At 32.9% G+C, this 25397-nt stretch overlaps 1 protein-coding gene across 4 annotated transcripts in view; it reads right to left on the minus strand.

Annotated features, from left to right (window-relative positions):
* The window catches only part of LOC123715019 (semaphorin-2A), a 347042-nt gene that overhangs the window by 122960 nt on the left and 198685 nt on the right, over nt 1-25397 (minus strand). For 2 of the 4 annotated variants that reach the window (XM_045669798.1, XM_045669799.1), the window contains exon 1: nt 3642-3837. The exons of 1 other annotated variant lie outside the window; for it this stretch is intronic. The gene's annotated coding sequence lies outside the window, so the exon portion shown is untranslated. Of the gene's footprint in view, nt 1-3641; nt 3838-25397 lie in introns of those variants that run through there. One more of the 4 variants, XM_045669797.1, reaches the window with a different exon arrangement.

Consider the following 25397-nt stretch of genomic DNA (forward strand, 5'->3'; position numbering starts at 1 on the left):
TATTGAAACCGGTTCCATAATGATGTCTTCATTACTGATTCCCAACAGACCACTTCATATTATACTGGTATAAGATTTTTTGCTCCACTGATTTTGTATTTAATTTTCATTCAAATTTTACAAGGATCAGATAAAGCTTTAGGCCGCCTCGTGATACATGCTATTAATAGTAAATACAAATTTATCATATTTACTGTACCAAGGAAACAAATAGACTCTGAAGCCATAATTAGGCTCTGAAGATTAAATGACTAAGGAATTACGATTGAAGTAGTAATAGAACATTTGAATGTAAATGTTTTAACGCTAACATCTAGAATTATGGAGTTCTTGTATAGGTTAGTCGTATTCATTGATAAAATTGACTAAAGAATTAGTATATACTTGCGGTTCTTCGGCTTACTTTAGATTAACATTCAAAATTATTTGAGTGAATCCCTAATTACATTGCCTTGAAATTCAGCTTATGAAACCATCCAGCGACCAGAGCGTTAATAAAATAAAAAGTTCCAACGAATATTCAAAATAATTTAATCGCAGAAATTCAAAGCACTTCATGCGCATTACTTTATACGAGTTCATTAAACGGATTTTAATCTCTTTTCATATCTGTCAATCTCATTTTATTCCATAATTACACCGTTACTGCTGTCCATTGGACGACATCCTTCTCATTATGTCCGAAGAATGTTAAGAAATTTCATCCGACAGCCCATTGAAGCAGCCCTTCCAATTGTGCTAAGGTGTTCCAAATGAATGGTAGGTGGAACAGGGGTACGATTATAATGAAATTTCGCGTCGATAACGACCACTGAGCCCGTAACACAATACTCGATGTTTCCTTCCCGGCTCGTATCCATATCACATCATTAAACCGAATAAAAATATCGGCCGACACATCTCAGTTTAGCGAAAGGGACTACATCTAAGGAAGCGATTTCGTATTTTACGATTGAATGATCGACACAACCATTTAAATTGGAAGCACTTTCCATGAAGCAAATACTGATCGCTCCATAGAAATCCAATCGGCAAGCTTATTCAGTGCACTTTTATGATTGTGTAAATATATCCAGACAAGTTAATTGCCTGGGCAGAAGAGATACTGTGCGGGTCGGATATACGTTTTGAATTATTAATACAATACCGTAGAGGGAATCGTAAGCTCCTTACTAAGACCTGAATAAATATTGTAGATACTGATAGTCCTCAGACCAAAAACAGAAATACACCGTGTAGTCTCCGTTAATAAATAGTTTTTCAATAGCGACGCGCCTGAAATAACATTAACGAATTTCTGATAAAGCTTTATCCGAATCTGCTTAAATGAGATAAATTTGTATCGGTTACTTTTATAAAGCCAATTAAATACTTACAATAGAGGCAGCTGGAACTTACTAACTTAAGAATGTTTTTCGGAAAGAGGTGGTGGAGTAAATATTGATTGTTATATTATCTCTTCTTTGAATGTTATTTTCGTTAATTAAATGTATCAGAATATTGATTGAGATTAAATATTTAGTTTAATTACACAGATACTAAAGTTAGCTAGTAGAATATAAAACGTTATCGCTGTAATTAGATTCATCTGCTAACCATAACATTAGATCAGCGGAGATTGGGGTGAAGACTAAGATATGGTAAGTTATTAATACTGTTCGGTTACATAAACCTCAAAGTCTAATTAGTTTCTGAAGCTCAAAATCAATTAAATGTTACAAACGGAGCTATTGGATCCTTAACCGCAACCTCAAGAAATGCTCGCAGATTCAAAGCAACAACAGACATTATTATAATGTATACATTATTAAATTCTTCACTTGTATATTTTAAACAATTAATTACTGCAAAGCATTCACAAAGGTTCGGTACTAGCTTGTTTATTTGAGTGTTTATTAATTACAACAAATGCAAGCATATTTTAATGGGAGATAAAATATGAATGTTTCAATTTGTTCTACACATAATGAAAATGTATTGTGAGTATTCAGATTGAATACATTTAACTAATGCTGGTTACAAAGACTCGAAAACATATCCTCTATAGAGCATCAAACTGAGTACTTCAACGTTGAACAAAGAGAAACGAAATCTTTTAAAGGAAACATTATCAATAAATGCTAGTCCCGCGTTACTTGGGGTAGCTAGTACTACATTCAACCCACGTACAAAACCGTCTGTCTTCCTATTATTGATACAAATAGAGATATCAATTGTTTTGGACGTAGGTATAACAATATAACAAATTCTGTTTAGGATTAGGGTAGCCAATGTAACAAGACAAGCTTATGTGTAGTTGTTATTGTATCAGTTAAGTAACCAGTAATATTGAGTTAGTTATTTTATTGTGGTTTATTTATTGTTTTCGTTATAAGGACACTTTTGTGTATAAACATGTTGGTAAGGATTTTGGAATAGTATTTATTCTGTTAGTAAATTAGACGACATAAGATTTTTATTTTATTTATTGTTTCCGTACCACTGTTTGTTGTTGTTCTAAAAATAAACTATTAAAGTATCAAAGGAATCTGTTTAATTATATATGTATTTAAACAAATAAAAATAATCAAAGCATAATGTCACATGTCTCTTTCTGTAATTAGCTTTTCATAAGTACCGTTAATAGTTAATACACCGGTAAAATGTAACTTACAATGTAAATTACAAAATTCTTACTTTATATAAATTGAAATTATTACGCTTACGTAGACAGTTACAATATAGATAATAAAGTATGGACAATATTGTTAACCTACGTAGTAATAATTAAAAATGGAAATTTAACATTAAATTAATTAAAATTAACAAAGATGCCATCTGAAAAATCTATCGATTTAGCTCTTATATAAAAATTATTATTTTAAATCTTAAGCACCTGTGTGATGAGTTTTATAAAATAAATAGTACTTAAGCCACACACAAGCTTTATCATAATTTAATAACGGTCTTTAAATAATAAAAGTCTTTTATAATATATATAATATTTCTTTTATATCAAACTCAATTTTTTTGCTGTATTTAAAATGCTATTTCGCAGAATTGGTTTACCTTAACAGGTAGTCGACTTTTTGCCGTAATAGATTTATGAAGGGCCCGCTGAGTGTTCCTCTGTTAGATCTATTTTAGGTATGGGTTATTCAACTCCTAATGAGTATTTGGGTTAGTTTAAATCGATCTTTCAACGCTAAATGTAACATCACACATACATCAAACTTTACCTAATTTCCCTAATTATCTATTACAAACCGTTAATATCACGTACTGGCCAAATTGATATTAAATCAATGGTTGATGTGTATATTTTAGAGTTTATTGAAACTGTAATAAATCTGTTATAAATAGACCTTTTGGTCCATTAAAATCACTTTATTCTAGAATAAGATCGATAAAAAGAGTCTAAGTTCGACTTATGTTTATATGTAATTATTTTAACTAATAATTTGTGAGACTTATTGATTTTATTATTATCCCATCTTTATGATATGATATTTAAACAAAATATAAATCAAACGGCATTTGATGCAAAATCCAAGAGCCTATTTTAACCGATACTCTTTAGAGTTTAAAGTAGATTGAAATCTAAAATATGTCGGAGTTTTGGTTGGAAACATTTTGTACACTGGCATGGTGTAACGACCAACCTCAGTCCGTTGAACCAAACACGTTGAAGATTCACAAAAAATAAACACTACCTCATGTAATTAACTGTCACTTTGATTTCAATATTATAACCAATTCACAAATAACATAAATGACTTTAATTGTACAAAATATGAGTCAATATATTTTATTATCGCAGACTCGAAGAAAGTTGAAACGATCACAGCTCACACATCCGTCGCGTGTGCCGGCCGGCGCAGAACTAACTAGGTGCTTTCATTCCATACAAAACTTTTAAGTCATGGAGACGGCAAAGCTATGTCGCGCCTCTACAATTCACACACACAGCCTTACCCGACACCCTATTCACAAACACGAAAGCGAGCTTCCAAGTTCACTAAATAAACGAACACAAACGCAGCCGCGTACGAACAACGTCTACCCCCTGTCCGTGAGACGTTGGAGTGGGACGGCAATATCAACAATGCATTACCGCGTTCGAGCGCAAGGGAGACTTCACTACTAAACAGATGTATATCATTTCACGCAGGTAAGTATTGAAAATGTTGATGTGTATGAGTGGGATGGCGCACAAATTTAGCTAAGCGAAGCGCGTTGTGCGGGAATAGGACAGGAACTGTTCGTGTCACCCGCTGTACATTCCTTCCTGATACCGGCGCGACGTCGTACCTTTCGATCGTTCAAGTGGCTGATGAAGCTTTTAGGGCTGTCACTTTAACTCAGTGTTAATTAACTCTGTTTCTGTTAACTGAATATCAACTAGTATATTATGCAAAAGTCTTATGTTACCTTTACGCATCAAATGCTGACATTTAATAATTAGGTTTTAAAATATTATTTAACTTGTACATATGTATTTGAAAACGTTATTGCTATATACATTTTAGGAATTAATTTTCCTTTTTAATGAACTCTAATACTGGGACAATTTCTTGATAAGATCACTACTAAATAGACTCAAATATTTAGTTAGTCAAATGCTCGTATGTCAATGTAATGTAATGTCATCGTAAAAATAATAAGGGTCTGTTTCACAATGTACGGATAAGTTCCTAATAAGCTATTTATTACTTATTGGTAGGAAAAAACACTATTGTTGCGTTTCACGACTGTCAAATAGCGCTATTCGTCACATAAAGTCCATCATAAGTCATGAGTCCGATGAAACGCGAAGTTTCTTATTTGGAACTTTTATCTTACAAATAATTGATGTGTTGCATAACTATTTGATACTTTATCCATACATTGTGAAACAGACCCTAAATGTCTTAAACTATATTGATTTTTTTTAATAGACAAGTACATTGATCAGCTAACTGTGTCTGACATACGGGTCGACTTTTGGGTCTGAGCACGCTCAAATCATTAGGCTAACATCATTACCACCCAATTAAATTCTTAACACGTTAATATTAAATATTAAGTCTAATTTTTGATAGACAGTTTCCATATCTAAGTTTAACTATTATATTTTAGACGTCAACTAAATATTACATAAAAAACAAGAAAGTGCCACCCCTGCGCTAAGATGTAACAATTCACAAAATAGCAGGTAGTTGTGGTGCAAGGCATACTTTTCTTAAATCGGGCTGCAATTTTTTGGTAATCTTTTTGCCTTCCTTAGAAGACTTTTTGTTCAATCACAGCTCTTTGAACGTATGCGAACGATGTCAACTGTACAAGTGGTATTATAGCATTCATCTTAACTCCAATCAAGATACCAAATTAGGAACAGCTACCCGTATTACTGACGCAATAAAGTCAAAACATCGAACAACGAAAAAAAGGTTGTCGTGAAAATAATACCCCGCATGATTCTTGAAATCTTTTTAACGAACCTTCTGTATCAAGCGTTAAGCGAGACACTTCTGCGAAATCGGAGTCGAGCGCGGGGCGGTCTGACACTAACGCATGAGGACACCCTATCAAAATATACAATTTGTTTCCACGTAACCGACTCACGAATTAGTATCATGTTTACACCTCTGTTGATGTGTGATAGATAAGACAGTAATAAATAACATAAAGAATACATAAGAAGAATAATTAAGGTAGAATATGTCACAATCAAAATAAATAAACGTAAGTGAGCGGAGCTCATGGCAAGGGGATTAGAAAAGTGGAGCAAGAAAGTATTGAACTGGTACCCGATGTACAATAAGCGCAGAAGATTTATAAGGCCAGGATATTAAGGAAACAGCAGGTGACCCTTAGCAGGAGTGACACAGTGCAATCAGGAATGTTGGGATGTGGAGTAGGCCTTTGCCAAAAAAAGAAAAAGGCACAGAAGGCTGATCACCTACTTGCCTATTCAATTTACAAATGATCATGAAAGAGATACAGAAATCTGAGGCCCAGACCTAAAAACGTTGTAGCGCCATTGATTTTTTTCTTCGCCAAAAAAAGGAACACAAGTATCTAAAAATAATGAGGTGATAAAAATATAAATTTAATTGTAAAGTATCTGAAATTTGAGGCTTTCATTATTATTTCACCTTTTTGGCTAGAAGCGACGGCTGATGTAGTATTTGGGAATCCGTTATCAAGATTAAGTTACGCTTATCGGAGCTGACGCTAAAATACGCAAAAAATAAATATGACGTGCTTTTGACAGTTTGACACGGGTTAAGTGTTCCTACACTTCATTAATCTTATTTCTAGACGAGTTCTTAAACATGCAACTTACGTATTAAGATATTATTTACAAGCGTTATAGACTTTTGGGATTTAAAGTTAGACTTTAAAGGCCTTCGTTCTTTGTGGTTAACGCTTAAGGGGTTTGATTTTGGTGAAATGAATCATTATCAGATTGGTATATAAATACGGCAACTTTGATTAAAAAAATCTATATATATATATAAGAATTGACTGTAATGGTTAACTTATAATGTAATTGTACGCCTTTTACGCAGAATATGCTAACTTTAGAATGTACCACCATAATATTTTTGAACCATATTCTTGCAAACATATGTATTATTATGATAAAAATTATTGACGAAACAAATTTTGAATTTAAATAATTGAATTATACATTTAAAAATATTTGAATTGTATTGTACTCTCATGCCTAGTAATTTTTAGTTTCTAAATACATAATTTAACACATTTATATAGCAAAACGTCCAAGGAAGTTCACATTCTTTGAATATATTAAGGGGCGATCCTCCACTAGTCTAACTACTGAGTGGGTGATCCGAAGCTCGTTTTTGTGACTAATGACGAGAAGTTCTATAGTTCCGAAATAATTTCGTTACCACGTATCAGGGTATGACGTCATCGGATCGTATTTGTAAGCGCTTATGGTAGGTGTCGGTAAAAATATTAAGGCATCACGGAAAATTACCATCCAAAGTAACTTAACACTAATAAGTAATTTAATTTACTAATATAAACATGAGAAAGTGTCCAATAAAACTACTTACAGTCTCTATTACAGGGAGGACACTCTGTTCCTGTGTTATATTTTGCGATTCACGGTTTAGCACTTAATGCTACACGTGCAGTAACACTAATTCACTAGTTCAAATAGTTTTGCCATTTTCGGTCCACTACCTAAGCCCGTGGTGTCAATGAGTTGAATAGCCTCGACATTCACGTGATGCTGGAGCCTATGTTCCCGGGCTCCAGCTGTCTTTTTTATTATTGTTGCGATGTTCTTTACATTAAGGTTCTGTTGGAGGTCGTTGTAACAGGGAGCATTGACAATGACTATTGGCTACAATTAAGACTACAAAATTATAAAAATCCAAACACGTACTACATTTACTATAACGTAATTAGTATTGTCTTTTGTTAACATAGATTTTACAGATTGAAAGAAAACTCTTTTTTTACCTTTTACATTTCTGCAAAAACCCGTCATCTTTTAGTCGATATCAACTCCGGGGAAATAAATACACAAATACAGATAATACAACTTTCTCTACAGCTGTGATAATTTTTAACATTTAACACCTTTTGTCTTCAGTCACTGTGATCACGCACGCTGTACAGGACGCGAAACGTCGGAAAAAAATGTAAAATAATTATAAGTTTATAATAATACACAGCTTCAATCCAGTAAAAAAAGTATTTTCTTTCAAAATAACATAATTAACTAAACATATGATTCGCGTGAAAGTATCTCAAACACGCATTCAGACTCAGCGAAAATTCGTAAGCCCATAATTATTTTAACATTACATGTCGTACACATGAAAATGGAGTGAAAACTCTTGCGGTAAAGGCATTAATGCGGCGTTGTGGCTTCTTAGAATCACATAAGTCGCTATTATATTTCTCGGTTCTCAACAATTGTGTCTTTGTTGTCAGAATAACCAGCATTCTTTTTAAGCTGCGTAATAAGATTCTTAGGTACACCTGTCTTACTAGACTCTGTCTTATACGATCTTTGTATAGTGAAACGAATTTCTGACCTATATAACCTCTTTTTAAAACGATTGTGTTTTTTAATCATTTATTATGAGTATTCAAACCTGTCAGTACCAATTTAAAATGAGCTGTCAAAAATTAAACAAACGGAAAATAAAAACACTTGGAGTTGGGTTCTAAAGCAAGTGTGTGTTAAAATTGTAAAAATCCAATACAATAATCGTTTCCACAGCAGCTTGTTTAGAAAATATGTGAAGCGTTATAGCTAATATTTCTCAAGTATTTAGAATACCGTATAAGTTAACCAAGGAGCCGTTTCGCATTTTATAGCTGTCCTATAAAACGTCCATGAATTTAAAGTGCGAGAAAATCGAACAAAATATAAAGCCGGACGCATGAGATAGTGGTATCGCGTTATTCACGTATTTCTATGAATTTTTATGTGCAAACCACGAGCAATCGTCGAGCGAGGATAGTCAAAGTGCCGTGAATTGTGCCAATGGTCAAATAATGGATGCAATAACAAAGCGAACTACGCATTGATTTTGATTTTCGCTACGTAAAAAGATGAGTGCCTTTGTATTGTATACGCGAGTCTGGCTCGTGAATGACACGCGGAATATACGTCCAGTAAAAGCCTTAGTTGACAGGTGAATACTAAAAGTCGCTCGTATTGTTTGGGTTACTTTTCGATTGGTAGCTCTATACCGCCATTTGCTTTTTTTTTGATTTCGATTCTCCAACACGTTTGATACATGTAAAAGTTTGTACATGATGACCAATGCAGGCTTAGTGGCTTCAGCGTGTGACTCTCATACCTCAGGATGAGGTTCGATCCCCGGCTGTGCACCAATAGACATCTATGTGCGCTTTTAACATTCACTCGAATGGTGAGAATGGAAATTGCGAGAAAAACCTGCTTGCCTTAAACCCAAAAAGTTGAAGGTGTGTGTCAGGCACAAGAGGCTGCTAATAGATTGACTTACCCACAGCCTATTAGATTGACAAACGACCACGAAATATTCGTACATATAGGGAATGTTAACACTTATAGCTAGTTGTTTCAATATCTAAATGAATTATTCATTTGACGTATAGTTAAGGAAGCTTGCTTTTTACTGATGAGACCTGTACAAGCGAGTTCATAATGCGTTAAAAACTATAATATTCATCAATTCTGACTAATGATGTCCAAGTTAAACAGTATACGAGATTACCTAAGCCACAAAGGTAATAGAAAATTATCAACAAAATGTTCAGAATATCCAGTAATACTTCATACTTTATATACGTTTCTATTTCCAAATGAATTTTTTTCATGTTCTTCCTTTGAAAACCCCCATTCTGACGCTAACACGACGCCGGCCTGACATTGCCGAGTATAAATGTATAGTGGATTCTATATTTATTTCGATTTAGAAAAGTAACCGTTGCAAAATTATATATTTTTGGAAGTCTAGGTTTTTTCTTAAGTCTAAAGTTATTGAGGGTAAAGTGAGGGACTTAATTTTCGTTTTTTTATTGAACTCGGGCAAATGGGCAGGGGGCTAAGTAATGTTAAAAACCCACGAATGCTCTTACAATGCCAGAGGGCTCGCTCTCGTTAAGCGGCTTTTTAGGAATTGATACGCTCTTTTTTTACATATTAGCTTTCAATTAAGTGATGTATAAAATGCAAGGATTACATTAAAGTTTGATAAAAAAAGTGTTTATAGCTTTTTATTTAATTATTTTCTTTGTATGGCTTTTATACAGAGCTTTGTTGGAGTGGAATAAAAGCCAGTAGTAACGTACTACTCCTATTTTGATTAAAATTGTGGGTTCAAGCTATCGCGGAATATAAAGGAGGATGAAGAATATCCATTGCATCATGACCACCCTCTTCATACATATCCTTACTTTGACATACCACAACACAGCTTAATTGGGTATTACTTAGTTAAATGTATTTAAAAAAAATGTTCCGAACCTCTTTGTATAAACATATTATGTTTCTATAGTTTTTGTTATAATTTATGTTAACTGAAACGAAATAAAAATAATGTTGAGCCAAACTCCACGGCTAGTTACCTCTACTTTTGATTAGAATTATTTATTAAACGAACGTTGATGTTTAAACTAATTTGCTGATAATATCTAAAAATCAGTGTTATAAATCAGGCATTGTTGTGATTTGTTGAGGTACGCGACCCGACCCATTATTTTGATTAGCTCGTCCGGCCCACGCACGCCGATTGTGCGAGCATTTGATTGATTTCTCAAATGGCATCGATTCTCTGCTCGCTTTAACGTATTGAAACATTGTTAGGAGTTAACTTTATTAGGCACTGGGTATATACCATATATTATACCGCTTTTTGGCTTTTTAATTAATTATAATTGTCAATGTTGTGAAATATTATTACCTTTAAATCTGTACAAGCATTACCTGTTCACATCGAATGCTTAACATTCGTACTAACTGATCAGAAATTATTGTGATTCATGTGACCTTTTTCTTGATTATGTGTCCTTTTTTTTATTGTCCATTTTACTGTTAACATATGTTTTAATTGCTTTGCTGTATTACATTAGCTTCGTCTAAGTAATCCATTGTAGTTTAGCACTTCTTGCGCTCACCTTATCTAATGTTTTTTGTCGATGCCCGGATATCCAAAGAGATCCAAAGCGATAAGACCTATTGCCCTCCGTTTTATTTATATATTTTAATTGTACTGTATTTCTGTATTACTGTAACGAAGTGTAAATAAATAAATACACTACAACCAATTAGTGTTATATTAGTATACCTATAATTGTCAATCAAACTTTTAAAATATTTTTTTAATTATTTTATATCCAGTTTATGTTAATTTATTCTATTTTACAGTAATAGAAATCCAATAAGTTCTAGCGGATACAAAAATTTGGGGTACAAAGGAGGTAATGGTGATGTCAAGTATATTTACTTTAAAAGGGGAACAGAGCTTAAACGGAAATACACTTTATTCAATAAAACACATTTTACGATAAGCTTTATTTTCATGTACTTTATAACAAACATAGAAGCGTTTATATATAATATAAAATGGAGATTCAAACGCAATTATTCCTGTATTTTGTATATGTTTAAATGTAATAATGCGTATGTAGTTTATTGTTATTTAAAAATATTATAATGTTTTAATATAGGAGCCTAAGAAACAGAATAACTTAGCAAATATAATTCACTCGTTTGTCGAGTATAGTACCGATAGTTATAGGCGCAACAGGAATAGTATTAGCTAAAAGTATTACTAAATACATTCAACAATTAATTGCCTCGATAGACATCAGCATTCTCCAAAAACAGGTGGCTATCCACACCTCAACCTTAACAATAAAGTGCTTGAAAATAGTATTCCAACATCGAACCAGTATACCACAGAACACGAACAAAATATAGACTACAATTATGAATTATAAATGGAACGTGACTGCCATTTTTCTTTTGGGTCTCAATACGTGGCACTGGTACACCGGATGTACGCTGTACAAGTTTTTATTAACCTTTGTTGAAGTGTAACTTCTTTATCGGCGTTGGAAAAAAAATTACCGTCACATTTTTCGGTTACGCATCACAATAGGCGCCATCTTTTTCTTGTACCTACCACGGTTGATTCGAAGAGATTCGAGGCCATTAATAACAAAAATATATAATAACGATAACAACGATATTAATAATTATTACAATTAATGAAATTATGTAATAATCTTAGTAGTATTAGTATATAGTATTTTTTCCAACGCCGATAATGAAGTTTCGCTTCAATAAAAGCCTTTTGTTAAACTTTATTTAACCAATTTCTATTAAGTTGAATATAGTAGATCATTTTTCGAAAAATAGGTCATAAAGAAGTTTTACTTCTTTCGTACACACTAGATTATTTTCGTGTACTAACTCGCACACATTTTTTAACTATAAATTTTAGACTTTAATAATAAATAATAATGTGGTCTCTTTTCTTGCTGGTGGGCTGACGTATAATCGGAGGAAAATTAAAGTTAGAGCCAGTTGGAGGTGGCCTGTGCTCTGTAAGATATCCTTTAAAAATATACTTTTGTATAAAAAATGAAGTGTGAGTCTTTTGTTAAGTTGAATGAATGTTTCAAGGAATAATTATTATTATTAATAATGTTATCAAAGCGTGTGTATGTTTCGTAGTTTCTTTAAATATAACTATTTTGCCCATTTAATGTCTATTAGAAGCGAAATAACCTACAGTTTTCAGTGTGAGATCACTATTTTTTATCGGCTAGCACAACTTTCAAAATTAGTTTTCGTTCCATCGTAAGTACGTGCTTTGATTGAATAATTGCATTTTTCCTTTCTCGCCGGTCACGACTCGAGATGCGTATCGCTACAGTCGAGGGAGTTCTGTTAAATCGAACTCGACTACAACTCACGAAATGGACCATCAAACTGCAAGAAAAAGGACAAAACAAAATGTATAAAGGAAATTGCTTCCACAAATCCACTCGTATCTTGGACAATAAACGAGGAATGGCTCGGCTGCCCTAATAGCAATGAAATCACAAAACCAAAAGTACAAATGTCAGATTTCTGTCCAAGAGATATATTTTTGATTCAGTAGTGAACAGTTTCTATTAATACCAGCTTTAGGAGATACATGTTTGTTGTATATATTATTATGACACAGTTATATATCTTAGAACATATTAGTAAATTACTGAATTAAACTTTTAACGAGTGTGTCTTGTGTTGAAAAACATCAGTTGTGAATCAACTTATGATTATTTTATGCGTTTAATCTGGGTTTGAGTGCCGGTAAAATAATATTGTTTTCGGGTTGGTAGGCACCGAAGGTTGATCTTACAATTTCAAGGTTGATTAACAAGAAAGCGATTTTAATGACCTTTGGAATTCAAGACTTAAAAACATAATACATTAATTTTAAAGTTAATACAAATTTTATTAGCAAAAATATCTGAACCTCACCATTGAACAATATTAATTAAATGAAAGTCGTATAAAAGTTTTCGTATTTCGGCGGTTACGCCTAAAGAAAATGTTAGATTTTTCCATTTAGAGTGCACCCTTTAAACAGACCCTTTGCGGTCAGGCTCGGTCTTTATCTCATTTAATTGAGATTAAAATGAACGTAACGATACAGCTTATAACGCTTCAGAACCCTATTAAAATACTAAATGAAAACCGTCTTTCAAAGGGCATATTGCTGGTAAAAGAAAAAATTATAAAGGATTCTTAGGTTTTTTTTACATTAATAATATTGCATAGTTTAAAACATAGTCGCTTCCAGCTGTCTACTGTAATAACATATCAATGGACAGAAGAAAAAAAAGAGGATTTATAAAGACCTTATCTTTTAGATTCATTTGGAAAATTGCTAGAATAGTGATAAACATAAAAATATTAATAAAAAGCTGTAATGTAATGGAAGCTTACACAATTCCTTGCTACATGTCATTGTGTCATGAATTTTAGTGATTTTCGTCAATTTCTTATGCAATGTTTTTCTCCTTTTATTTATAATTATCTTAAATATATAAGTGATAACTATTATATAACATAAAGTTTCTCCATATGAAATACCCTAACCACCGGTCTTAAAGGTTACTAAGTTCTTCCAATAGTGATGCGATTCTAATTAATGGCCAAGTCAACACCATCGCTACAGATATTGTGAGAGATCTAGAACGAAATTGGGGACCTCCCTGACTTTGGGTATGATTTTAAATAACTATGGACGCGATTATATTAAACTGTATTGGTTTTACTGAGACTGAAAATTATTGTGTACCTGTTGCGTTATATTATAACTATAATTAACTAGGAAATAACTTATTTCTTAGTGCTTCAACGGAATATTAGCACCCATAAACATTTTTACATCGAAAGAATTATACACCTAATTATAATGTAGAAAATTGCCTGTCAGATACACTAACGCTTGGTCAAAGGATAGAAGAGTGTTTGTGAAAAACGTTAATATTTTCACATACTTGGGTCTAAGTTGTTTATGAACAATTAGTTTAATATTCCTGGTTTGTTATTTTAAAAGATTATTTATCAGAACAATTAACTGCTTACTAACTGTTAGACATATTTACATACATATTTGTTAGACATACATATTTCAAAAGATACATATATATAAGACGAGACGGTACTTGACTCCAGGTTACCGCTTGCAAATTCCGCCCCACATGGAGTGAGAACAGTACCTCTGGGGAGCCCCAGTACCAGCTTCTTCCACTTGACCGTATTCAACTAAAAGCGATTCGAATCGTCTACGACCAGTCAGTTTCCGAGCAGTTTGATTCTACCGCATTTATCAACGAGAGCGTTGAGAAGAGTTGTTCGGATAATAGGTGATTTTCATCATCGGATGTCGAATACATTCGATTTACGGTACTTTAAGAAAAGAGTGTGTTAGTCTTTTAGCAAAGTCAATTGTGTGTATCGCTTAACATCAGATAAACCTTCTGCACGTTTGCCCCCTGATAATATAAAAAAAAATACAAGATGTTTTATTTTAGTTAAAACTTGAATAAGGGCCTACCATAAAGACAAATTATTATCATAATAAAAAATTATCGTAATAAATGGAAACCACACACTACAATACAAAGCGTCATGCGTCTACACTTCTAAAGAAGAATTTCTATCCTACCTTGTGTCTAGGATAAGTGTGATATTAGCATTTTTATTTCTAGTTTTTATTGTTAGTATTTTAAGTTTCTGTAAATGTGCCAATCAAGTATTTCAATAAAGCCACAATGTAATTTCAAAGGCATTGTTAAAATCGATTACGTAATATTCCTTTATGTTCGAAGTCTCATAAAGGATTGTTAGAGTTCACAAATTGTTACCAAGGAGTTATGGAACACTCGACTGAACATGCTTATGATTATTCTTGTTAGCACGATAGTCTAACTTGCACACGAGCCTGAAATACGTTATGAGCTTTTCAATCAGCTTTTAAGTGGCCGCACTGCGACTTGCGACCTTCTATTAATGATGTTTTGGCCTATGATTTAGGAGCCAGTTGAAACGTACCTATAATTTGGGCCCTACAATAATAAGTATTCTTTAATGTTAGAGTAAGAATAGCTAACATTAGAAAATAATGGAAGCAGAGAAGAGGCCTATGTGTCACAGGACACGCCGATTACCCAAAACGGGTCAAGTGCTGTATTAGATTAAGTTTTATTTACGTATTAGAATTAAGGTTTTTTATGTAACTTCAATAAGTGTTAATATATTATACTGGGTGTCAGCAATAAAATCAATAAAGGCTTAATAATAATGTTAGAGCGTAATTAAAATAAATTTACGACATACATACGAGAAAACCAGCGTTAACATCCAAAAATCATACATCCCACGAATTATATAACTCCTAAGATTTGGAAACAAATAATTCTCTAAGAAAATTCAATTACAGCTAATGACTGAATACTTTTTAATGCTTCAAAAGTTAATTCCAAAGAGATTCAAACTTGGTTCCAACAAAAATTGACGCGTATAATTCACGCAAAAAGCGGGTTTGTGGATGGACGAAGCGTCAAAGTTAAATTGAATATTGGGGCGGAATGATCTTGAAGTCTGAGTAGTTAATCCAATGCAACGATAGACTGAGTTGTCGGAACTATGGCAAAATTATTTGTGTTTATGTTGGGATCTGTATAGATTGGTAATTGTGATAAATCATTCGTATTTATTGTACTCATTTAGAGTAGTGGATATTTGTCCGTTCTTTGTGAACGTTTAGTTATTTGTGTATTACATAAGTTTTATATAGTATCACTCCACGCAAACAGGTATTATTGTAAAACTAAATACTACTTACAACTACTTTCCTCGCTCAACGGATAAGTATCGCAATACAGCGAGGAAAGGCTGCATGGAATGGTACACTGCCACAGGGACCAAACTTTTTAAATTTGTTTTAATTTTCTTGTGTGTATGTTAAGGAAATTGTACATACTGTACATTTGATTGTTATGATTATTAATAAACTAAATAAGAAGAACAGTGAATAAGACGTTTCCTACGTGTATAAGGCAATCGCCTACCGAGGCGGCCTTATAAGGGTTGGTTCGCTCTTTTCTTGTACATTCATAAATTAGTGTAAAGTTCTTGCTGATATTTAAATTCATTAGGTTATGTTTTTCGAAAATACGTATATATTTGTAACAAAGCTACATTAAAATAGTATATTGTAGCTTGTAAACCTAGCACCCAGGATCTTGAACAACACTAGAATGGAAACAATTTCCTGTTAATAATTCAGTTGAAATTTTGATTAAAATTACCAAGAGAGGGCGCTATATTGTCTTTCAGATATGAAGACACATTTGTCACGTGCAATTGACTGCGAGACGGGTGACAGGGCCTAATAGACAGATCTAAGATTGTCCGGACGAATTGGCATGACGTATTGTCCTATTACAATGGGCTGACAAGACAATGGATAGAAAGCAAAATTGTTTTAACACAAATACGTTTTCAGCACTTCATTAAGGTTTTGTCTCCCAATAAGCCTTACCTTACGAAAGCAATTTTTGGTATAAAGTTTTCTGTACATCACAATAGATTACGTTTATTAAGTGATTTAATTCAAAAGTCATTCAATTATTTTAACCTTTGTATACCAAATGAATACTATAGGTAATACAGAACAAAGTAAGGGAAATAGTAGTCTATATAATATTGATCCAAACACGAAATGACAATGTACATATATATATATATATATATATATATATATATATATTAATTAATTATTGGCTTTGACTAATTTATACAATTTCGATGTCCACCCTTAACAGCAATAATAACTGTCATGCGGGATGTAGCAGTTATTATTGCGTATGTCATACTGTCATACTTTTTGACAATTTAAATAACCAATTATTTTTTACTTTGGACACAATATATTATGAGTGTTTGAAAAATTTAACAAAAATATATTATATAATAATAATTACAATTCAAAAAAACTACTTAATTGTTCAATAATTCGTACTGTCTTTCAACAAAATATATCCTCGAATAACTTTATTCAGTCTTCTTCTATATTTATTACAGTAAATAAACGTTAAAAGGTAGAAAAATGTCAACGATATTTAGTCTTAAATAACGCAGAGACACCGGTATTAAAGATTAAATAATCGGCGACCCAAAGGCCACGTCCAATTAGGTTCATCCCTTGGGGCACATGGGATCATATCGGTCTCCACAGACTGAGCCCAGCCATACGATACACAGTTTTATATCGCAGCTCTGTCACAGAGTATAAATACGACTTGTTACGACATCTTAAGAATTCAAAAATGGAATGGCTTCTATTATAAATGATCTATATTTCGTATGTATTATAAGGGAATGTATAAATATTTAATCAAATTAACTAGTTTTTTGACTAAAAAACGTATTTTTTTAAATGTAAGAGTGTGTATACACGTGAAATTAATTACGATTTTAAATATTATAAATATTAAATAAATAATGTAATAACTAATCATAACAATCAAATAAACAGTATTTACAATTTTATTAACCTGCATAGTAATAAAATGAAAATTAGAACAAATTTAAAAAGTTTGGTCCCTATGGCAACCTTGTAGTAACTTTAAAACTGGCAGCATTTCCTCGCTGTATTGCGATACTTATTCGTTGAGCGAGGAAAGCACCAGCTCTGAGGTCACAGGTACTATCTACCAGGCGCCAACTTAAATCTTTAATTAGCGCCTCTGCACTTATTATATCATTATGTTGCAATATTTTTCCGAATGAAAACTCTATTTTGTTTTAAAGCAGTTAGTGAAAGTGAAAGTTCTACTAATTTGAGTTTCTGCAATAGTTATTACAGTGTAGTTTATAGATTTTATACTATAATCGGCCAACTCGTGCCAATTGCTACATTAATATAAATCGTTGACGAGTATTCAATCACGAAAAACACGATTTCCTCTAAATAAATTCTCTACAAATATCACAAAGCTTTGAAATAAAAATATGTGAAGTAGTGAAAAGGATTTTATTTGTAGCTCGTAAAGTTCGGGAAACATAGCTAACGCAGAAAAGGTAACATCTTTGATAAAGCCAAATTCAATGTGACAAGATTACCCAAACACGGAGGGGTTGGTAGCCGAAACATTTCTAGGACCGAACTATATTCTAAATGTTTATACGATAGAAAAATTCGAAGGGAAAGTTTTGGGATAAATTTCTAAACAGGATATTGTTTGGGTTCAATATTATGTAACATACTTGTAAATTGTGTACCTACATTAGACTTAGGGATTTCTTACACCAAATATGAAACATTTAAGGAAGTTCACATAGCAGACAAATTTCTGCTTTTGGAAGGTGAAGGGTGAGATTTAAAATTGAGTCTTAAGGCTAAGTATGTTGACGATAAAAGTAAAGAATATACTATAAACAAATACTAACAATCCTGTATTTCTATATATCTTATAGTTAAAAGTTTGGATATATGTACACTTTATGTTTATGTTTACAAAGAGCTTTTTTCAAAAAAGCTTTTCTTAATTATATAATAATGATTTATTTGACGTTGATATTATTGTCTGAGCCTATATATATTAAGAATAGATACATCTCGAAGCAAGAAGACCAACTTCGCAGTTACTCCACACTAACTTAGTTATACTTGAACAGTGAGATTTTGAGAAAGGGTTATGTATTACTCCCGTATGATAAAAGCGTACTCGATTTTGACGTACATAAGACAGTTATAGCTGGGACTGAGGCAATGTTTGATACTAGACGATGTTAAAATTTCAATTTATAAATTTATATGTCTCAGATTCAAATCGATTAATATTTGCAAATTTAGTGTCATCAATGTTTCCGGATTTTCATTGAGTACTAGCGGATCTGACAGACGTTGTCCTTAACTATGAATATTGATTTCGAATTGGTATAATTAACTAAAAATGCTTTATGATATACAACATTCCATGTTTTTTTTTCTGGCCCGTATATAAATAGTTTTGTTGGTAAACCAACACAGGAACAGGCAACATATAACTGGCCATGTGAAAAACATGGATGTTCAAGATGAATGCTACAAATAATTAGGTACTGTAACAATTTTATATGTATTTTATCAATATAATAACTCTGATCGATGCATTTGTTTGAAATGCGTGTTTTAATTTTTCTTACATCCTCTTTGACGATATTTGCAACATGCATTCTGTTAATGTTATGTCAAACGCCTTAAGGTTACATGAAAAAAGGTTTTAATTGAAAATTGCTATGCACTGAAAAATAAATTGTTGTAGCATTTTTAAATTTTCCGCGATATTTTCAATTTTTTTTCCTTATTTCAGGTACTATGGATAAATTTACATGTTAAAAACTGTAAGATGTCATTCTAATAAAATAAATGATATCGTGTACTTTTAATACATAATTAAATTAAATTTGGTTTGGAAACATAAGCAATAAGTAAAGAAAATTACAACTTGAATATTCAAATGACTTTTTCTCTTGTTAGAAAAACAAAATGCCACTTGGTTGTCATATATTTTTACCTTCAGAAATTTGTGTTATATATGTAGGTAATACGAAGTTCACTAGGTCCTCTAAAAGTAATAATAATAATGTAATAAAATTTATAGTCTTTATAAAAATAAGTGAGGTAGATACAAAACTCATTAAAAGACGCAAAATAAAGTCGTAAACCAACTTCTCTTCAGAGCAAATTACACTTAATGCCAAATGATATTTTTATACCAGACTCGTTTATGTAAATACAGTATTTAATCTTTCTCTTTAGGATCGTAAACATGATGTAAATTTGCATTACAGTTATATCAACAAGACAGCACCAGTCAAATATTTTGAGAAAAACGTTCAACAGAAGAAATGGAGAATTTCCACCGCAGGTTCAGATACCGGCAAACTTCTTGAGCATTACTAGGGAGTGGGAGAAAGTTTGTGCATCGTACACAGCGCGGGACACAAACGTCAACTGATTTACCAATCACTCGATGGACACGGCACTCTACCGCCGCCGCCCCCTCCCGGTGATACCTAAAAATCGCTTCCCAAGGCAAGGACAATCTGTTGACTGGGATGCCATAGCGATACTGATCTGGATGTTATAAAAATGTGTTTATTCATTTTAAGTATGTAAGATTTGGGAGCCCTTTTAAGTAAAAAATACCTGTGTCAGGGTTCCCAGCTCTTCCATAACAAATATAATATTTATACATATATTAATTACATCTTTTATGTTATTTATTTAAGTTTTTTCAACTGTTATCGATATGTGAGTGTTAGTGAGTTTGTGGGTGCAAATGTGTGAGTGAGTGAGTGAATCAGTGAATCAATGAATAAAGTTTGTGTGTGTCTCTAAAGAAGCTCTAACACTGCGTAGGGTGTATTTATAAGCTAAGTAGTTAAATAAAAAAAATATGGAAGTTGACTACACAGACTACAGACTCACACTGTTTTTGTGATTGGCTTAAATGAATCAACATACTTTGCGTTAAATGCCAGACAATGACTAAAATGCGTAGAGTATTCGTTGACAAGTGCCTATCTATAAAAAGCTTGTGTTAAAAAGCTTTATTACATAATATGATAAATTAGAAATACTATAATTGCATGAATTTATATAAATTTAATCGCTCACCAGTCTTCGTTGACAAATGTATAACCTAGATTCGATTCGAGGTAACTAAATAATTGCCAATTACGGTGATTTTCAAAGGGAAACAAAGTTATATATAGATATAAAATTTACAAGTAGACAAAATGGGTGGCGCTACCTTATTGTTCTGGGCCTCAGATTTTTGCATGGGTTTCGTGGTCGTCTATTTTTTGTAACGGACTAGCAGAATACTCCTGCCTGCCTGACACACAAAGTTTTTTAGGTTTATGGTAATACGGTTGTCTCACGATGTTTTTCTTCCTTCCTTCTGCCCAACACTGCTCTAAAATTGTTATAAAAAGATCATTAATTTCCTAAATTCCTAAATCCCTTTTGAATTTTTCTTAAATAATATTTAATACAATTCGGTGAGATGCTCTGTCAAGCTAGAATTAAGTTTTTAAAACGGGAATATCGAACAAGCTTCGGTATGCAAGCCATTGTTCTTATAAAGTTAAAATGTGATTGGCTTTAAGCAGTGAGACGAAACTTTATCTTTGGGTAAACAAGGGTAGTAGATTTCTTTTTCCACACAAACGGCTTCTGTCCGGTGCCGCAGGATATTGAAAAGCCAGACTCCTGTTCAGAATACAGAAGATATGTCGGACTTAGGGGAAATCGAAATTCCCACTTACAGTCGTGACTTTTAATAGACTTGGAGTGGCAGGTTTAATCTATAAATTTTACGTATTTTTCTATATTATGATTTAAATTTTTTGAGTGGGAAATAAATCTTTCTTTTCCATATTCTGTAGATACAATCTGTATGAGAATTAAAAGAAAACACTTTTTTACCGGATTGAAGCTATGTATTATTATAAACTTATAATTATTTTACATAATTTTAATTTTTTCCGACGTTTCGCGTGCAAATCCGGTAAAAAAGTGTTTTCTTTCAAAGTGTAAAAGCTATGTTAAAGACTACTGTATGAGGATTCCTGTCACTCATATTATTTATTTTGTAAAATTTATTACACGCAGGTGTACGAACAGAGTGGGTAAAATGTATTGTTGTAAACGATTACCTAACGAATCGTGTCAGATTTTAATATAATAATTTGTTATTTAAATTGTATAATTTTTTGCCACATGCGTATGGGCACTTTCCGGCCGAGCTACGCTCGCCAATACAGCCTCAGCAGAGTCATTAAGACCCTTCAGGCCAACATCAAGATTCCATTAAAAAATACACGAGCATTCTACTTCAAACTTTGAAGTGAAATCAATTTAGTGAGAGAAGTGAAGAAATTATACAAAATCAAGGAATTAGCCGAGTGTCTAATTTCCTTACCTTGATCTAGTCTTTATTATTACATATTAAATTTAAAGAAATATCAATCGAGAACACGGCAGCCATTACATACTAAACATTTTACACGTGTAAGAGTTCGATAGAAAATTATTATTCTTAGATAAAAATGAAAAAGTAAAATGCTTATTTTGTATCGCATTTCATATGCCTATATCACAAATAAATTCCTTGGAACTCGGCACATTTACTAAGACTTCCAACAACTGATTATATTTCAACATTTCAAGCGAAATATCGAATTTCACATTCTGTTTTTAGGAAACTGTAAACGAAAGCTTAGAGAAGGCAGAATGAAGTCTCATCGTGTGATTTATTAGTGTCAGAAAATATTATGTATTTGTCGCAAATAAGTCACTACTATAAACACTAATATAGTTGTTTGTGTATTGTACGAGCCAGGGCTATACATTTTACTCACTCCGGATTGCTTAGTTTTAAAAGCGTGGCGATTTTCTAAATCGTAAGAATTACGCCCCGCAAAGATGGACGTAGGCACTATCTTCAACTGTTACACTGCATTCATTCGTTACATAGCAATTAACATTTCATTATTTCGCTTATATGCTATTGTTGAGTGGTTAATGAGAGTAAAAATAGAATCCTCTGTTACTTAAAGCACCCCGATGAACCAGGAACCGTACATATATGAGATATAAATAAATGGAAAATATTACATGAACATTTTAGATTATGTTTAGATAGGTAACGCTACACGTCTCAATGGGTTTTGTATAGTATTGCATTTGTTTCTTTGATAATTATTATATAGACAAGTACGTATGCGGCCTTTTGTGTCCGGCACATGTAGATTTTTGGGTTTGAGATATCCCGTCGTTTTATAGAAACAGGCAGGCTAATGTTAATTGATACCGCTGCCCAAAGACACTCAATTCCAGTGGGCTCGGAATGCGTTGCGAATTTAAGAATTAGTACGCTCTTTTCTGGAAGGATTCTAAGTCGAATTGGTCAAATTGGAATACTTCAGTGGGTAGTTTGTGGTGGTGCGCGCAAAAACAGCCTTAAAGAACGCCCAGTTGTGAAACGACGGACATCGTGGTGATACAAGTGGAATTTCGTATTCTGCCTCCTCCTCAAGTTTGCCTTAACCATAGAAGCGAGCATAACACTGCTAATCGATTCATTAGTGGAAAAATTACAACATTTTTACAATACAATCTATAGTACATTATTGTCCATAAAAAGTGTTTGACTTGACACTTACAGTTTTTTTTATTGGTGGAATTTACAGATTGTAAGTGATAATGCTTGCAAAATTCGGGATTAAAATGCCTATTATAATTTATCGCGAAATTTTGCGTGAACTCGTTTGAAGCATGTTATTGAATATCGGAAATGTATTACGGCATGAAATGAGATCTTATCCTATTGTTTTGTATTGGTTTAAATTTGTTAATATTGGAGGGATTTTTATCCAACACTAATATTATATTTATTTTTAACCAGAGTAATATATTAAGAAAACACTTTTTAAACGGATTGAAGCTATGTATTATTATTTTAAACTTATAATTATTTACATAATTTTAAATTTAATTTTTTCCGAATTGTTAGTTACGTAGAGGAATGTATATTCAAAAATACGATACCAAAGGATGAGGCTGAAACCATACGGCAAGATATCTTATGCATACTGCGGACAAGCAAACCGCCAAAAAGAAACCTCACTTTCGCTGAAACAAAGGCTCTCGCGGAGCTAAAGGCGAACTAAGATTTGGTAGTACTCCGAGCTGAAAAAGAGAACGCAACTATTGTTATGGATACGTCGGAATACGAAAGCAAGCCTAGTGGGTCCAGTGGCTCTCGTCCCCGAGGTCGTAGGTTCGATCCCCGGCTGTGCACCAATGGATTTTCTTTCTATGTGCGCATTTAACATTAGCTCGAACGGTGAAGGAAAACATCGCAAGGAAACCGGCTTGTCTTAGACCCAAAAAGTCAAGCACAGACTACTTGCCAGACATACAGACAGGAACAGATATCTGAGGCCCAGACCTAAAAAGGTTGTAGCGCCATTGATTTGTTTTATTTAGTTAAAAGGTAACTTCACATTAAAATAACAGTTACTGTTTTATTATTAAAATTCATTCACAACTTTGGACCTCGTAGGAAATGATGATGTCTTTGACCCAGCCTTAATAACGAGTCACAGGTACTGAATCAAGTGCCTTATAATATATCTGAATATAATTTACTTCAAGTTCTTATGATTGTGAGTTTATGTTTAACGGGGTCTTTAAGAAAAGAGCGTAGTATTCCCTGAAAGGTCAGCGTCCATGGGCGGCAGTTTTAAGTCAAAGTGACCCGCTAAGGCGTTTGTATTTCTGTCACCATAAAAAAGGTAGCTAACACGCTAATACTACGTTAATATATGAATTTTTATTTGACAATTTTTGCATTATGTACAAATGTACAAATATAACTTCTTTACGAAAAACGTGTGATTTCTTGTTGACAACTGCTGTAACACATTTGACAAATGAGGTTATAAATAATAAGTTCTCTTTTTAAACAATAATACTATAAATAGAACGAAAAAGGAACTTAATTACGGCAGGTTTACATGTAGGAGATACTTCTATTATCTCCTGGGAAATTCCGCCCACAAAGCCTTCATTTGTGGCCTTATTTTTCTCTCATTATTCCTTAGAACAAAAATGTTTGCTTCATATATTATAACAATCGACTTTGGGACTTTTGTCTTTTATATTTAATGGATCGACATCATAAGTTACAAATAACAAATGACAATCGCGAAAGCGTTAGGCGAAAAAGCGAAAAAGTTAAAGTTAGGCGAAATAATTTAACACGTATAATATAAGTAAATGAAACCAAAATTTATAAATATTGTCATTACTATATCCTATCACTGTGACAACAATGAGAGAACATATAAACCTTTTTAATAATCATATCTGATGTATTTTAATAAATGCCAGCACCTCACACGCAAAACCAGTTCAGTTTGCTCATCAGCCGTCTGAACCTAGCAATAGTTCTCCCATACCAAACGCGATATTTTTTTCACTTTATTTAATGATAAAAAAACCAATAGCTCTACAATATCTTTAGGTCTAGATCACAGATGTATGTATCTGTTTCATGACCATTTGTTAATCTAATAGGCAAGTAGGTGATCGGTGATCACACACCGTAAACTAATTAGGTCTGGCAAGCCGGTGTCCTTACGTTGTTTTTCTTCACCGTTCAAAATTCCATTGGTGCACAGTCGAAGATCTAACCTACGACCACCTACGAGCAATGAGAGTCGCACGCTGAAGCCACTTGGCCAACACTGCTCGTGCTTTGTGATTTATTTGACAAAACTTAGACTAAATTATGAAAACTTCATCCGAATTGCCATTGAGCACCATTCATTG

Source organism: Pieris brassicae, chromosome 10 (assembly GCF_905147105.1).
Source record: "Pieris brassicae chromosome 10, ilPieBrab1.1, whole genome shotgun sequence".
Lineage (NCBI taxonomy): Eukaryota > Metazoa > Arthropoda > Insecta > Lepidoptera > Pieridae > Pieris > Pieris brassicae.